We start from the raw sequence: 16,117 nt of genomic DNA, 5'->3' as shown, positions 1-16,117 counted from the left end.
AGCCCACCATTCCTAAGAGAAAGACAAGCCATCCTTGGAAGTCCCTCCAGAATGTGAAGTAGAAAGTCAAAGTGAGGAACAAGTAGAGTGCAGCTGAACCAGAGCGTGAGCTGAGCAGGTGCCTCCTGAGATATTCCACTGGCTGTGTGACGCCTTCTCCCTTGTTTACCCCGTTCAGAGGCTCTTGCTGCATATCAATGAGTGTCACGGAGCTTGGGGGCTGTCTGCACAGATGCCCACCAAGCTCACTGCCGCCTTACTGCTTCAGGTTAAAACAGACGCTATTAGACAGCAGTTGCCATTGATCTTAGCGCACCCTACAGAGGTAGATTCAATCATAAAGTGCCTTAATACTTTTCTAAGAAAAGTACATTTGGGAGGTCAATACAAAAGGATAGGTTTTACAGAGATAAAACATACACCATTGGAACTTCTCTAACTACTGCAGTGTCCTGGAAACTGGCCTATTTTTCCACTTCTGCATAGTGTTGAGGTTTACAGGTCAATGAGGAGGTTCTTTCAGGGATTTGTTGAAAGATGTATAGAACCATAGGACTGGGGCTAGCAGAATGAAGGCTGTAAACACCAATCGTCACACACCCTTCATCTGCCAGCTGCCAACTAAACCAAGAAATTAACTGCTCAGGATCATCCACAGTACTTTACAGTCTATCAGGCGCTTCATTAGCCATGCAATGAATAAAATATTAGCAAGAACCAAGAGAGAGAAGAGGGATAAGGGAGATACTACAACTGCGGAAATAACTGAAAAATACAACAACAAAAAAATTATGTCATTTATATAAATTATTTAAATGTTTCAATCACCACAACACTTTTTCTTAGATCACTAATTCAGTGTCATTGTTATTGAATTAGATTCCCAGATTTTCATTTTCTATTAGAAACCAGAGAGATGAAACTACATTCAGACTTCCCCCAGACACATGACATGAATATGTCACACCCTTTCACCTGTCTTTGTGATTGTCTCCACACCACTCCAGGTGTCACCAATCTTCCCCATTATCCCCTGTGTATGTATACCTGTGTTCCCTGTTCATCTGTTGCCAGTTTGTCTTGTTTGTCAAGTCAACCAGCGTTTTTGCTTCAGCTCCTGTTTTTTTCCAAGTCTTTCTTTTTCTCGCCCTCCTGGTTTTGACCCTTGCCTGTCCTGACTCTGAGCCCGCCTGCCTGACCACTCTGCCTGCCCCTGAGCCTGCCTGCCGACCTGTGCCTTTGCCCCACCTCTGGATCATTGACCTCTGCCTACCCTGAACCTGCCTGCCGTCCGGTACCGTTGCCCCCACCTCTGTATTACTGACCCCTGCCGGCCTTGACCTGTCTATTGCCTGCTCCTGTTGGGTTATTAAACCATTGTTAATTCGACGTTGTCAACATCTGGGTCTTACCTTCATACCTGATAGAATAACATACCATAGCGTTCACATGATGTCCAGTGACGCGCTCAAGATGGAAGTGGTCCAATGAAGTGGATGCTAAGCTACAGGACTGTTTCTCTAGCACAGATTGGAATATGCTCTGGGATTTATCCGATAACAATTGATGAGTTTACCACATCAGTCATCGGCTTCATTAATAAGTGCATTAACCACGTCGTCCCCACAGTGACCGCACGTACATATCCCAACCAAAAGCCATAGATTACAGGCAACATCCGCACTGAGCTAAAGCCTAGAGCTGCCGCTTTCAAGGAGCGGGACACTAATCCGGACATTTATAAGAAATCACGCTCCGACCTCCAACGAGCCATCAAACGGGCAAACCGTCAATACCAGACGAAGATCGAATCCTACTAATCCGTCTCTGACACTCAACAGATGTGGCAGGGCTTGCAAACTATCATGGATTAAAAAGAGAAACCCAGCAGGGAGCAGCCCAGTGACGCGACCCTACCAAACGAGCTAAATGCCTTCTATGCTCGCTTCGAGGCAAGCAACACTGAACCATGCATGAGAGCAAAAGCTGTTCGGACGACTGTGTGATCTCTTTCTCCGTTGTGATGTAAGCAAGACCTTAAAACAGGTTAACATTTTCATTGCCGCGGGGCCAGACAGAAAACCACAATGCTTACTCAGAGCATGCACTGACCAGCTGGCAAGTGGCTTCACTGACATTTTCAACCCAGCCTAACTTCTTTCAAATGGACCACCATAGTCCCTGTGCCCAAGAACGTGAAGGTAACCTGCCTAAGCTCCCCACCATCCAGAACTTCTATACCAAGCGATTTCTGAAGAAGGCAAAAAAAATGTAGACTCCAGCCACCCAAGCCATACACTGTTCTCTCTGCTACCGCTCGGCAAGCAGTACCAGTGCACCAAGTCTGGAACCAGCAGGACCCTGAACAGCTTCTACCTCCAAGCCATAAGACTGCTAAACAAGGCTGCTACATAGCCAATCAAAGGGCTAACCGGACTACCTGCGTTTACCCTGTTTTTTACTTTCTTGCAATAACTCTATACACACACACTGGACTCTACCCACACGTACTTACACCCCAACACACACACACACGCACACGCACACGCACACATACACATACACACACACAGTACACACCCAGTACATACGCCCACAATCAAATAACATGCACACACATACACTACATTACCAAAACTGTGTGAACAACTCATTCCAAAATCATGGCCATAAATATGGAGTTTGTCCCCCTTTTGCTGCGGCAGGTAGCCTAGTGGTTAGAGCATTGGACTAGTAATCGAAAGGTTGCAAGATTGAATCCCCGAGCTGACAAGGTAAAAATCTGTTGTTCTGCCCCTGAACAAGGCAGATAACCCACTGTTCCTAGTCTGTCATTGAAAATAAGAATTTGTTCTTAACTGACTTGCCAAGTTAAATAAAGGTAAAAATAAAATAAAAAAATTGTCATCTATGATTCTCCGAATGATATTTTAAAAGAGGAAGCTAATTATTTTAGGCAAACGTTCTCTATTCCGTCTCATCGTCTCCCACTGCATGAAGATTACGGTAAGGAATTCTTTCCAAATAATATAAAAAATGGAAAATTAACAAATGTACAGAAAGATCAGTGCGAAGGCCAAATTACAGAGGAATAACTTTTTGAGGCTATTAAATCCTTTCAGTCTGGAAAAACCCCAGGGCTTGATGGCATACCGGTAGAGGTATATCAAGTATTTTTTGATATACTAAAAGCTCCATTGTTAGATTGTTTTAACTACTCCTACAGAAATGGTAGTCTGTCAGGTACTCAGCAGGAAGGTCTGATTTCTCTATTATTAATACAAGAAGAAATAGTACTGTTAGGAGATCTGGAGAGACCGTGTCAGTCAATTACTAATACTCTTAGTAAAAGTATTTATCTTCAACATGCAATCTGTAGATTCTATTCGATTAGATAGATTGAAATTGTACGTTAAACATCATAGCATAGTTGAAAGATATGTGTTGCGTAGAAACACGAAGTGGGTGGCCAGCAGAGATAGATGGGATGGGCTGAGGGAAGCTGAGGGTTGGTATGTGGAATTGGAGACAAGTGGGAGTGGAGTTGCTGTGTGAGAGAGAGAATGATGGTCAAAAGTCTAAATAAAACATAATAAAAGTACATTTGAATGACACTAAGTGGCAGTGTTTTTACAACTAATGCCGGTTTGCCTGAGGCTGATGCCATGCAGCTGTTTGTACACATGCACATACACACACTCTCATTCAAATAAACACATACAAGAACACACACATACATGTAATAGTGCAGGACATGCACACAAACATATACAGTTGGCATTGCTGTTATGATTTCAGTTGTCCTTGATGTCCTTTGTTTTAAATGTTTAATTTTTTTTGCATTGTTGTTTGCTGTTTTCTTCTGTCTTTTCCTTTTTTCTCTTTAGTTCATTCTCTTGGTTGTTGGTGCATTGGGGGGTTCTTGGGGTTGGGGAATGGAACTAATTGTATATTTATTTATTTTTTCCGGAGGGAGGGACTGTGGGAGGGGTCTCGAATGGTTGAGGGACAGCTATTGGGGAACTGTGGGGGGGATCTTGGAGGGTTCGGGTTTCACAAGATTGTGATCATGAAATAGGAAACTATGACATATATTTTATATCACTATCATGCACACGCACCCTCACACATAAGGATGGCTCTGTTGCGGAAAGACTGATACATGTTTGATAGTGTCTTGATGCTGTATTGTTTGTCCTTCATGTTCTAATACTTTAATGTTACCCCTTCCTTGTGTTTTTTGAAATAAATAATCAATAAAACATTTAAAAATTAAATAACAGCCTTCCACTAGATGTTGGAACATTGCTGCCGGGAATGGCTTCCATTCAGCCACGAGCATTAGTGTGGTCAGCCACTGATGTTGGACGATTAAGCTTGGCTCGCAGTCGGCATTCCAATTCATCCCAAAAGTGTTCGATGGGGTTGAGGTCAGGGCTCTGTGCAGACCAGTCAAATTCTTCCACACCGATCTCGACAAACCATTTCCGTATGGACCTCGCTTTGTGCACAGGGGCATTGTCATGCTGAAACAGGGAAAGGTCTTCCCCAAACTGTTGCCTCAAAGTTGGAAGCACAGAATCATCTAGACTGTTAATGTATGCTGTAGCGTTAAGAATTAGCTTCACTGGAACTAAGGGGCCTAGCCCGAACCATGAAAAACAGCCCCAGACCATTAATCCAAAACTTTACAGTTGACACTATGCATTCGGGCAGGTAGCATTCTTCTGGCAACCGCCAAACCCAGATTCGTCCGTTAGACTGACAGATGGTGAAGCATAATTCTTCACTGCAGAGAACACGTTTCCATTGCTCTGAAGTACAATGGCGGCGAGCTTTACACCACTCCAGCTGACACTTGGCATTGCACATGGTGATCTTAGGCTTGGAAACCCATTTTAAGAAGCTCCTGACAAACAGTTATTGTGCTGACGTTGCTTCCAGAGGCAGTTTGGAACTTGGTAGTGAATGTTGCAATGGAGGACAGACTTTTATATATATACAGTTGAAGTCGGAAGTTTACATACAGTTAGGTTGGAGTCATTAAAACTAGTTTTTCAACCACTCCCCAAATTTCTTGTTAACAAACTATAGTTTTGGCAAGTCGGTTAGGACATCTACTTTGTGCATGACACAAGTAATTTTTCAAACAATTGTTTACATAAAGATTATTTCACTTATTATTCACTGTATCACAATTCCATTGGGTCAGAAGTTTACATACACTAAGTTGACTGTGCCTTTAAACAGCTTGGACATTTTGAGAGAATTGGAGGAGTACCTGTGGATGTATTTCAACGCCTACCTTCAAACTCAGTGCCTCTTTGCTTGACATCATGGAAAATCAAAAGAAATCAGCCAAGACCTCAGAAAAGAAATTGAAGACCTACACAAGTCTGGTTCATCCTTGGGAGCAATTTCCAAATGCCTGAAGGTACCACGTTCATCTGTACAAACAATAGTACGCAAGTATAAACACCATGTGACCATGCAGCCGTCATACCGCTCAGGAAGGAGACGCGTTCTGTCTCCTAGAAATTAACGTACTTTGGTGCAAAAAGAGAAAATCAATCCCAGAACTTTTTTTTACCTTTATTTAACTAGGCAAGTCAGTTAAGAACAAATTCTTACTTTCAATGGCAGCCTAGGAACAGTGGGTTAACTGCCTGTTCAGGCAGATTTGTACCTTGTCTGCTCTGGGATTTGAACTTGCAACCTTTTGGTTACTAGTCCAACGCTCTAACCACTAGGCTACCCTGCCGCCCCAAGATGCTGGAGGAAACAGGTACAAAAGTATCTATATCAACAGTAAAACGATTCCTATATCGACATAACCTGAAAGGCCGCTCAGCAAGGAAGAAGCCACTGCTCCAAAACCGCCATAAAAAAGCCAGACTACGGTTTGCAACTGCACATGGGGACCAAGATCGTACTTTCTGTTCTGATGAAACAAAAATAGAACTGTTTGGCCATAATGACCATCGTTATGTTTGGAGGAAAGAGGGGGAGGCTTGCAAGCCGAAGAACACCATCCCAACCGTGAAGCACAGGGGTGGCGGCATCATGTTGTGGTGGTGCTTTCCTGCAGGAGGGACTGGTACACTTCACAAAATAGATGGCATCATGAGGGAGGAAAATTATGTGGATATATTGAAGCAAAATCTCAAGACATTGGTCAGGAAGTTAAAGCTTGGTCGCAAATGGGTCTTCCAAATGGACAACAACCCCAAGCATACTTCCAATGTTGTGGCAAAATGGCTTAAGGACAACAAAGTCAAGGTATTGGAGTGGCCATCACAAAGCCCTGACCTCAATCCCATAGAACATTTGCAGGCAGAACTGAAAAAGCATGTGCAAGCAAGGAGGCCTACAAACCTGACTCAGTTACACCAGCTCTGTCAGGAGGAATGGGCCAAAATTCACCCAACTTATTGTGGGAAGCTTGTGGAAGGCTACCCAAAACGTTTGACCAAAGTTAAACAATTTAAAGGCAATGCTACCAAATACTAATTGAGTGTATGTAAACTTCTGACCCACTGGGAATGTGATGAAAGCAATACAAGCTGAAATAAATCATTCTCTCCTCTATTATTCTGACATTTCACATTCTTAAAATAAAATGGGGATCCTAACTGACCTAAGACAGGGAATTTTTACTAGGATTAAATGTCAGGAATTGTGAAAAACTGAGTTTAAATGTATTTGGTCAAGGTGCATGTAAACTTCTGACTTCAACTGTATAGTGTACATACTGGTGCCACACACACACTTTCACACATTCACATTCACACTCACCACATATGCTGCTGTTACTAATCCATACACTGCTGCTACAGCGCGGTCTATTATCTATCCCTTTGCTTAGTCACTTTGCCCTTACCTATATGTACATAGCTACCTCAATTACCTCGTAACACTGCACATCGACTCGGTACTGGTACTCCCTGTATATAGCAATGTTATTTTTACTCGTTATTGTTATTCATTATTTATTCCTCGCGTCACTATTTCTGTTTTATATTTTTTATCTTTAACTCTGCAGTGTTGGAAAAGGACCCATAAGTAAGCATTTCACTGTTAGTCTACACTTGTTGTTCACAAAGCAAATAAAATTTGATTTGATTAAATAGTGGAAATACACTATATATCTATGTCCCTAAAAACAATCAGTGAGTTGCAGCAGAAGATGGTGTTTTAGGGGAGAGAAAGGGGTGGATTGATCAATATTTCAAAGCGGTCTGGAAACACTGTTCAAAAGGCAGGCTAAGGCTCCTCTGAGAGAGCGAAAGAGAGCGAGAGGGAGAGAGAGCAAGAGAGAGCGAGAGGGAGAGAGCAAGAGAGAGCAAGCGAGAGCGAGAGAAAGAGCAGACCTTTGTTTGTAGATGGCACGGTGGCAGAGAGGATTGTTACCCACTCATCTACAGTGAAACAAGAATTGGGTAAGGCCAGATTCCATCAACCAACCACAGATAGTTTACAGTTTTTAACAGTTTAACAATCAACATGAAGATCCATTTAGGACTAGGTGATATGGCCTAAAAATCATATATCAATTATTTTTTACTTATAGGCAATTCACGATATACACTACCGTTCAAAACTTTGGGGTCACTTATAAATGTCCTTGTTTTTTAAAGAAAATCACCTTTTTTGTCCATTAAAATAACATCAAATTGATCAAAAATACAGTGTAGACATTGTTAATGTTGTAAATGACTATTGTAGCTGGAATGTTTAATGGAATATCTACATAGGCGTACAGAGGCCCATTATCAGAAACCATCACTCCTGTGTTCCAATGAAACGTTGTGTTAGCTAATCCAAGTTTATCATTTTAAAAGGCTAATTGATCAATAGAAAACCCTTTTGCAATTATGTTAGCACAGCTGAAAACTGTTGTTCGGATTAAAGAAGCAATAAAACTGTCTTTCTTTAGACTTGTTGAGTATCTGGAGCATCAGCATTTGTGGGTTCGATTACAGGCTCAAAATGGGCAAAAACAAAGAACTTTCTTCTGAAATTCATCAGTCTATTCTTGTTCTGAGAAATGAAGGCTATTCCATGCGAGAACTTTCCAAGAAACCGAAGATCTCGTACAATGCTGTGTACTACTACCTTCACAGAACAGCGCAAACTGGCTCTAACCAGAGTAGAAAGAGGAGTGGGAGGCCCCGGTGCACAACTGAGCAAGAGGACAAGTACATTAGTGTGTCTAGTTTGAGAAACAGACGCCTCACAAGATCTCAACTGGCAGCTTTATTAAACAGTATCCACAAAACACCAGTCTCAACGTCAACTAGAGGTCGACCGATTAATCGGAATTGGCGATTAATTAGGGACGATTTCAAGTTTTCTTAACAATCGGAAATCGGTATTTTTGGACGCCGATTTGGCCGATTTATTATATATTTTTTACCTTTATTTAACTAGGCAAGTCAGTTAAGAACACATTCTTATTTTCAATGACGGCCTAGGAACGGTGGGTTAACTGCCTTGTTCAGGGGCAGAACGACAGATTTTTACCTTGTCAGCTCGGGGATTCAATCTTGCAACCTTATGGTTAACTAGTCCAACGCTCTAACCACCTGCTTTACATTGCACTCTACGAGGAGCCTGCCTGTTACGCGAATGCAGTAAGAAACCAAGGTAAGTTGCTAGCTAGCATTAAACTTATCTTATAAAAAACAATCAATCAATCATAATCAGTAATTAACTACACATGGTTGATGATATTACTAGTTTATCTAGCCTGTCCTGCGTTGCATATAATCGCTTAGGTACACGTTGCTCCAACCATAAACACCAATGCCTTTCTTAAAATCAATACACAAGTATATATTTTTAAACCTGCATATTTAGTTAACCTGTTAGGGCTAGGGGGCAGTATTGACACGGCCGGATAAAAAACGTACCCGATTTAATCTGGTTACTACTCCTGCCCAGTAACTAGAATATGCATATAATTATTGGCTTTGGATAGAAAACACCCTAAAGTTTCTACAACTGTTTGAATGGTGTCTGTGAGTATAACAGAACTCATATGGCAGGCCAAAACCTGAGAAGATTCCATGCAGGAAGTGGCCTGTCTGACAAATTGTGTTTCATCTTGGCTCTTTTTATTGAAGACTGAGGATCTTTGCAATAACGTGACACTTCCTACGGCTCCCATAGGCTCTCAGAGCCCGGGAAAAAGCTGAACGATATCGAGGCAGGCTCTGGCTGAAACACATTATCGCTTTTGGCAAGTGGCCGATCAGAGTACTATGGGCTTAGGCGCGTGCCCGAGTCGACCGAATGCTTTATTTTCTTTCGTCTGTTTACCTAAACGCAGATTCCCGGTCGGAATATTATCGCTTTTTTATGAGAAAAATGGCATAAAAATTGATTTTAAACAGCGGTTGACATGCTTCGAAGTACGGTAAGGGAATACTTAGAATTTTTTTGTCACGAATTGCGCCATGCTCGTCACCCTTATTTACCCTTTCGGATAGTGTCTTGAACGCACGAACAAAACGGCGCTGTTTGGATATAACTATGGATTATTTTGAACCAAACCAACATTTGTTATTGAAGTAGAAGTCCTGGGAGTGCATTCTGACGAAGACAGCAAAGGTAATAACATTTTACTTATAGTAAATCTGACTTTGATGAGTGCTAAACTTGCTGGGTGTCTAAATAGCTAGCCCTGTGATGCCGGGCTATCTACTGAGAATATTGCAAAATGTGCTTTCACCGAAAAGCTATTTTAAAATCGGACATATCGAGTGCATAGAGGAGTTCTGTATCTATAATTCTTAAAATAATTGTTATGCTTTTTGTGAACGTTTATCGTGAGTAATTTAGTAAATTCACCGGCAGTGTTCGGTGGGAATGCTAGTCACATGCTAGTCACATGCTAATGTAAAAAGCTGGTTTTTGATATAAATATGAACTTGATTGAACAAATCATGCATGTATTGTATAACATAATGTCCTAGGGTTGTGATCTGATGAAGATCATCAAAGGTTAGTGCTACATTTAGCTGTGGTTTGTGTTTATGTGACATTATATGCTAGCTTGAAAAATGGGTGTCTGATTATTTCTGGCTGGGTACTCTGCTGACATAATCTAATGTTTTGCTTTCATTGTAAAGCCTTTTTGAAATCGGACAGTGTGGTTAGATTAACGAGAGTCTTATCTTTAAAATGGTGTAAAATAGTCATATGTTTGAAAAATTGAAGTTTTTGCATTTTTGAGGAATTTGAATAACGCGCCACGGGATTACACTGGCTGTTGAGTAGGTGGGACGCAAGCGTCCCACCTAGCCCATAGAGGTTAATATTGCCTGCTAACATGAATTTCTTTTAACTAGGGAAAATGTGTCACTTCTCTTGCAAATAGAGTCAGGGTATATGCAGCAGTTTGGGCCGCCTGGCTCGTTGCGAACTGTGAAGACTATTTCTTCCTAACAAAGACAGCCGACTTCGCCAAACGCGGGATGATTTAACAAAAGCGCATTTGCGAAAAAAGCACAATCGTTGCACGACTGTACCTAACCATAAACATCAATGCCTTTCTTAAAATCAATACACAGAAGTATATATTTGTCACAGGATCCAACGAAAGTGGCACTCCTCCTCAGTCGGGCGGCGCTCGGCGGTCGTCGTCGCCGGCCTATTAGCTGCCACCGATTGTTGTTTCTGTGTCTTTAGTTTTGTCTGTCTGTTCCGCACCTGTTTTGTGTCTGTCATTAGTGGGGGCTTATTTAATGTGTGTTTTCAGTTGGGGTTTTGTGCGGGATTGTTTATTATCCACTCAGGACGGTGGGACGTATTTTTGTACGTTGTGTTTCCGACAGTTTTGTCAAAAGATTTACCGGGCTGCGCCTCTTGCCTTTTGTGCCGTGGAATATATACCTTTTGTGTTTTATGGGAATGTGTTTTTCCCAGGCAAACTTTGTGTAGCGCCCTGTGCTTTACGGCCTTTGTGTGTGTCATTTCATTAAAAGACACTCACCTCCAGCACCTCTGTCTCCTGCATCTGATTCCGCCTCTACACCAGTCCAAATCAGTCGTGACAATATTTTTAAACCTGCATATTTAGCTAAAAGAAATCCAGGTTAGCAGGCAATATTAACCAGGTGAAATTGTGTCATTTTGCGTTCATTGCACGCAGTCAGGGTATATGCAACAGTTTGGACCGCCTGGCTCGTTGCGAACTAATTTGCCTGAATTTTACGTAATTATGACATAACATTGAAGGTTTAGACTTAGGGATGCCACCCGTTAGATAAAATACAGAACGGTTCTGTATTTCACTGACAGGAAAAACGTGTTGTTTTCGAGATGATAGTTTCCGGATTCGACCATATTAATGACCTGTGTTATTATGTTATAATTAAGTCTATGATTTGATAGAGCAGTCTGACTGAGCGGTGGTAGGCAACAGCAGGCTCGTAAGCATTCATTCAAAACAGTACTCTCCTGCGTTTGCCAGCAGCCCTTCGCAGTGCATTGTGCTGTTTATGACTACAAGCCTATCAACTCCCAAGATTAGGCTGGTGTAACCGATGTGAAATGGCTAGCTAGTTAGCCGGGTGCGCGCTAATAGCGTTTCAAACGTCACTCGCTCTGAGACTTGGAGTAGTTGTTTCCCTTGCTCTGCATGGGTAACGCTGCTTCGAGGGTGGCTGTTGTCGATGTGTTCCTGGTTCGAGCCCAGGTAGGAGCGAGGAGAGGGACGGAAGCTATTCTGTTACACTGGCAATACTAAAGTGCCTATAAGAACATCCAATAGTCAAAGGTATATGAAATACAAATCGTATAGAGAGAAATAGTCCTATAATTCCTATAATAACTAGAACCTAAAACTTCTTACCTGGGAATATTGAAGACTCATGTTAAAAGGAACCACCAGCTTTCATATGTTCTCATGTTCTGAGCAAGGAACTTAAACGTTAGCTTTTTTACATGGCACATATTGCACTTTTACTTTCTTCTCCAACACTTTGTTTTTGCATTATTTAAACCAAATTGAACATGTTTCATTATTTATTTGAGGCTAAATTGATTTTATTGATGTATTATATTAAGTTAAAATAAGTGTTCATTCAGTATTGTTGTAATTGTCATTATTACAAATAAAAAAAAAAAAAAACAGCAGATTAATCGGTACCGGCTTTCTTGGTCCTCCAATAATCGGTATTGGTTTTCGATTATTATTATTTTTTGTTAAAGTTACTCTTTAAACACAATGTAGGATAATAGACTATGACTCACCAGCATCTAAATAGCTCAGAGAGACTGTGTTTGTGTGCTCGTGCTTGTGTAACAGTGTAGGTTCCGTCCCTCTCTTCGCCCCAACCCGGGCTCGAACCAGGGACCCTTGCACACATCAACAACTGACACAAAAGCCGCGGCCCCCCACAAAAGCCGCGGCCCTTGTCGCACAAGGGGAACTACTACTTCAGGTCTCAGAGCAAGTGACGTCACCGATAGAAACGCTATTAGCGCGCACCACCGCTAACTAGCTAGCCATTTCACATCGGTTACACTCACCCCCCCTTTGACCTCCTCCTTTTCCGCAGCAACCAACGATCCGGGTCAACAGCATCAATGTAACAGTGTAGGTTCCATCCCTCTCTTCGCCTCAACCCGGGCTCGTCACCGATAGAAACGCTATTAGCGCGCACCACCGCTAACAGCTGATGCTTAAAGTTAGTGAGGGAGATATGAGTCTCCAGCTTCAGTGATTTTTGCAATTCCTTCCAGTCAATGGCAGCAGAGAACTGGAAGGAAAGGCGGCCAAATGAGGAGTTGGCTTTGGGGGTGACCAGTGAAATATACTTGCTGGAGCACGTGCTACGGGTGGGTGCTGCCATGGTGACCAGTGAGCTGAGATAAGGCGGGGCTTTACCTAGCAAAGACATATAGATGACCTGGAGCCAGTGGGTTTGGCGACGAATATGAAGCGAGGGCCAGCCAACGAGAGCATACAGGTCGCAGTGGTGGGTAGTATATGGGGCTTTGGTGACAAAATGGATGGCACTGTGATAGACTGCATCCAATTTGCTGAGTAGAGTGTGGGTGGCTATTTTGGAAATGACATCGCCGAAGTCAAGGATCAGTAGGATAGTCAGTTTTACGAGGGTATGTTTGGCAGCGTGAGTGAAGGATGCTTTGTTGCGAAATAGGAAGCCGATTCTAGATTTAATTTTGGATTGGCGATGCTTAATGTGAGTCTGGAAGGAGAGTTTACAGTCTAACCAGACACCTAGGTATTTGTAGTTTGTCCACATATTCTAAGTCAGAACCGTCCAGAGTAGTGATGCTAGACGGGCGGGCAGGTGCGGGCAGCGATCGGGTGAAGAGCATCCATTTAGTTTTACTGGCATTTAAGAGCAGTTGGAGGCCACGGAAGGAGAGTTGTATGGCATTGTATTGGGGTTGAGAGTTACCCTTTAAGTCAGGGATGTCAAACTTATTCCATGGAGGCCCGAGTGTCTGCAGGGTTTTAGGTTTTCCTTTCAATTAAGACTTGGACAACCAGGTGAGGGGAGTTCCTTACGAATTAGTGACCTTAATTCATCAATCAAGTACAACGGAGGAGTGAAAACCCACAGACTCTCGGCCCTCCGTGGAATGAGTTTGGCACATGCTTTAAGTCATCAGATGCAATTTCACAGAACATATGTGCATTAATTCTTTACAATAGATAAATGAAGGGTCCAGTCTTTGCTCATGTTCTCCACAGAAGTGGGTGGCAGCAGGCATATGATGCACCTACCACTGAGGTTGACGAGTTGAATGAGAATGATATTGATCATGTTAATAAACAGACAGCAATGCAACAACGATTAAACAGAGACTCAATGCATGTATTCTGCACATTGAGAGATTAATAGTTGTATGAATTCAGTAAGTGCTAGTTCTGTAACATGACACAATATGACCTATCCATTATCTACAGTGAACATTGGGTTCTGTACAATTACATAAGGGGATATTGCGAACTGGAAAACAAACACACACAGTATATGGGTCTTTAATAATTCAGCCATTACTGACCATCTGCAATTGATCTGTGCTATTACCTATTTCATAAACAGTGCTGCCCTCGGCATAATGCATATTAGGGGTCACACACACGGGTGGTACCACAAAGGGGACAATAGCATAAAGGCTCTGTCACGGATCCCTCCGGAACTTTCATCACGCACACCTGGCCCCTATTTCCACTATTTGTATATATGTGCCCTTTATTCACCATGGTGCTGTCGATTATTGTTACAATGTCCATTGGTGCGTGTGTGTACCTGTGCTGTGTGTTTTGGGCTTTTGTTCCCTTGTGGATGCGCAGATGATTACAGGTCTCGTCCCGTGTGTTAATCATTGTGCGCGTGTGTTATTTATTTAAGGTACTCCTCGCTCTTTTGTTTGGGTTTCAACACTGTGCTTTTGTACCGTGTTTGTTTGGACTTCATCCCCGTGCTTTACACGGCATGCCATAATTTGGGCTTAATACAAACCCCTATTACGCATTCCTGCGTCTGTCTCCCGAATCTCTTCATACCAACGTGACAGGCTCTCTCTACCCCGGGCCGAAGTCAAATCCATAATACATTTTCAATAGGGGTGGACGACAGGATGAGGGAGTATGCTTTTTGTTGTCAATTTAAAAAGGGGACATAATGGTAGCTAATGTTATTGGAAATCATAATGAGTAATATAAAGGGTCGGTCATGCATGCAGACATTTCCATCCCAGTAGTAATGGTGAACAAAAATATTTTTAATCCCTCAAGGTCATCAGGGAGGTAATTGGACTGGCCACTCACTGTCCTAGTTGGCAGAGCATAAAATACAATAGCAACTGTTTCAACCCCAAAATGTATGGACAAAGTAGTTGTCTTTCTTAAAATCATCACATTTGATTTGCTAAAGGCTATGCAACAGTATATAACCAACCTACTGTACTTGACTGTGATGTTTTCATGTTTACCCAATGTTCACAAAAGGGAGCATACCACATTCATCATAACATTATGTGTGTGTTTTTTACATATGGTTCTGAAATACAAAACCTATTGGACTATATACTGTATCTTTCCCAGTCATCCATGAAGTGGCTTCCTCACCTCGATGCACATTATGCTATTCACACAGTGTGCTGCTGCTATGCCATGGAGAAACTAAACGCCTCCAGATTCAAAACATTTGATGTACGCAGTGATTTCTGACTTCATCTTTTCAACTGATAGAGTGACATTTAATGGAGTACTCGGTTGGTTTTCTGCATGACTGACAAGGTGGCCGTGCAATCAGTGAGTTAACTCCAACACAGATCATTGTGAAGCCAATCCTCAGAGAACAGCACAGGATCATAGATAGCCTAGCAGTAAATATAGATCTGGAAGCAAAGCAGAAGCTGAAGATGTTTATATGCATTTGATGACAGTTTATTTCCTAGATGCATTCCAAGATGGCGTAGCAGTCAGACATCTTTGTCCTGTCGTGTCCCTTGTATATATCTTTTTACATATTTTTTTTCACATATCTTTTTTAAATATTTTCCTAAACCTCAACTTCTAAATACTCTCCTGCAACCCGCCTCATCCAATGTTGCGTGGATCTGTTTTTTTTCTAAAGTATTTCTATTTACCTCGGATCTGGAATCCCTCAACTGAAGCTAGCCAGCTAAGTTAACTACCTACCAGCTATCAGTCAGCAAACCACTGCTAGCGGTCATCAGCTAACCTTTAGCTCGAAAAACTCTCGCCAGTTCGAACAATGTGACTCAAACCAGAGCATAACGGACATATTATTATTTTTAAAAAATTCCCCCCATATCCCAGGATTCCTACCACAAACTCTAAACATTTTAATATGGATCTTCGCAACTAGCTAACCGCAATCCCGGGTGTCTACTCCTGGCTAGCGTTTCCATCCCGGAGCAAGCACCAATTAGCCTGAAGCTAGCCCGGCCAGGGCTCCTGTGCTACTACCGAAGCCCACTCCTGGGCTACAATATCCGGACCCCTTCTACTGCCGGTACGGGGCACGGAACCCCGCCGAACCTTCTACGACTGGAATACCGACATAATCTGCCCGAGGATTCCAACAGGCCCCTCAGGCGCGAC

The 16,117-nt window shown here is 42.3% G+C and overlaps 1 protein-coding gene across 5 annotated transcripts in view; it reads right to left on the bottom strand.

Annotated features, from left to right (window-relative positions):
• The window catches only part of LOC106573628 (NT-3 growth factor receptor), a 289,969-nt gene that overhangs the window by 255,778 nt on the left and 18,074 nt on the right, over positions 1-16,117 (bottom strand). The gene's annotated exons all lie outside the window — the stretch shown is intronic.

The sequence above is a fragment of the Salmo salar genome, chromosome ssa16 (genome assembly GCF_905237065.1).
Source record: "Salmo salar chromosome ssa16, Ssal_v3.1, whole genome shotgun sequence".
Lineage (NCBI taxonomy): Eukaryota > Metazoa > Chordata > Actinopteri > Salmoniformes > Salmonidae > Salmo > Salmo salar.
The sequence above is the reverse complement of the archived record's forward strand: the minus strand, read 5'-3'. Positions and strand labels throughout refer to the sequence as shown.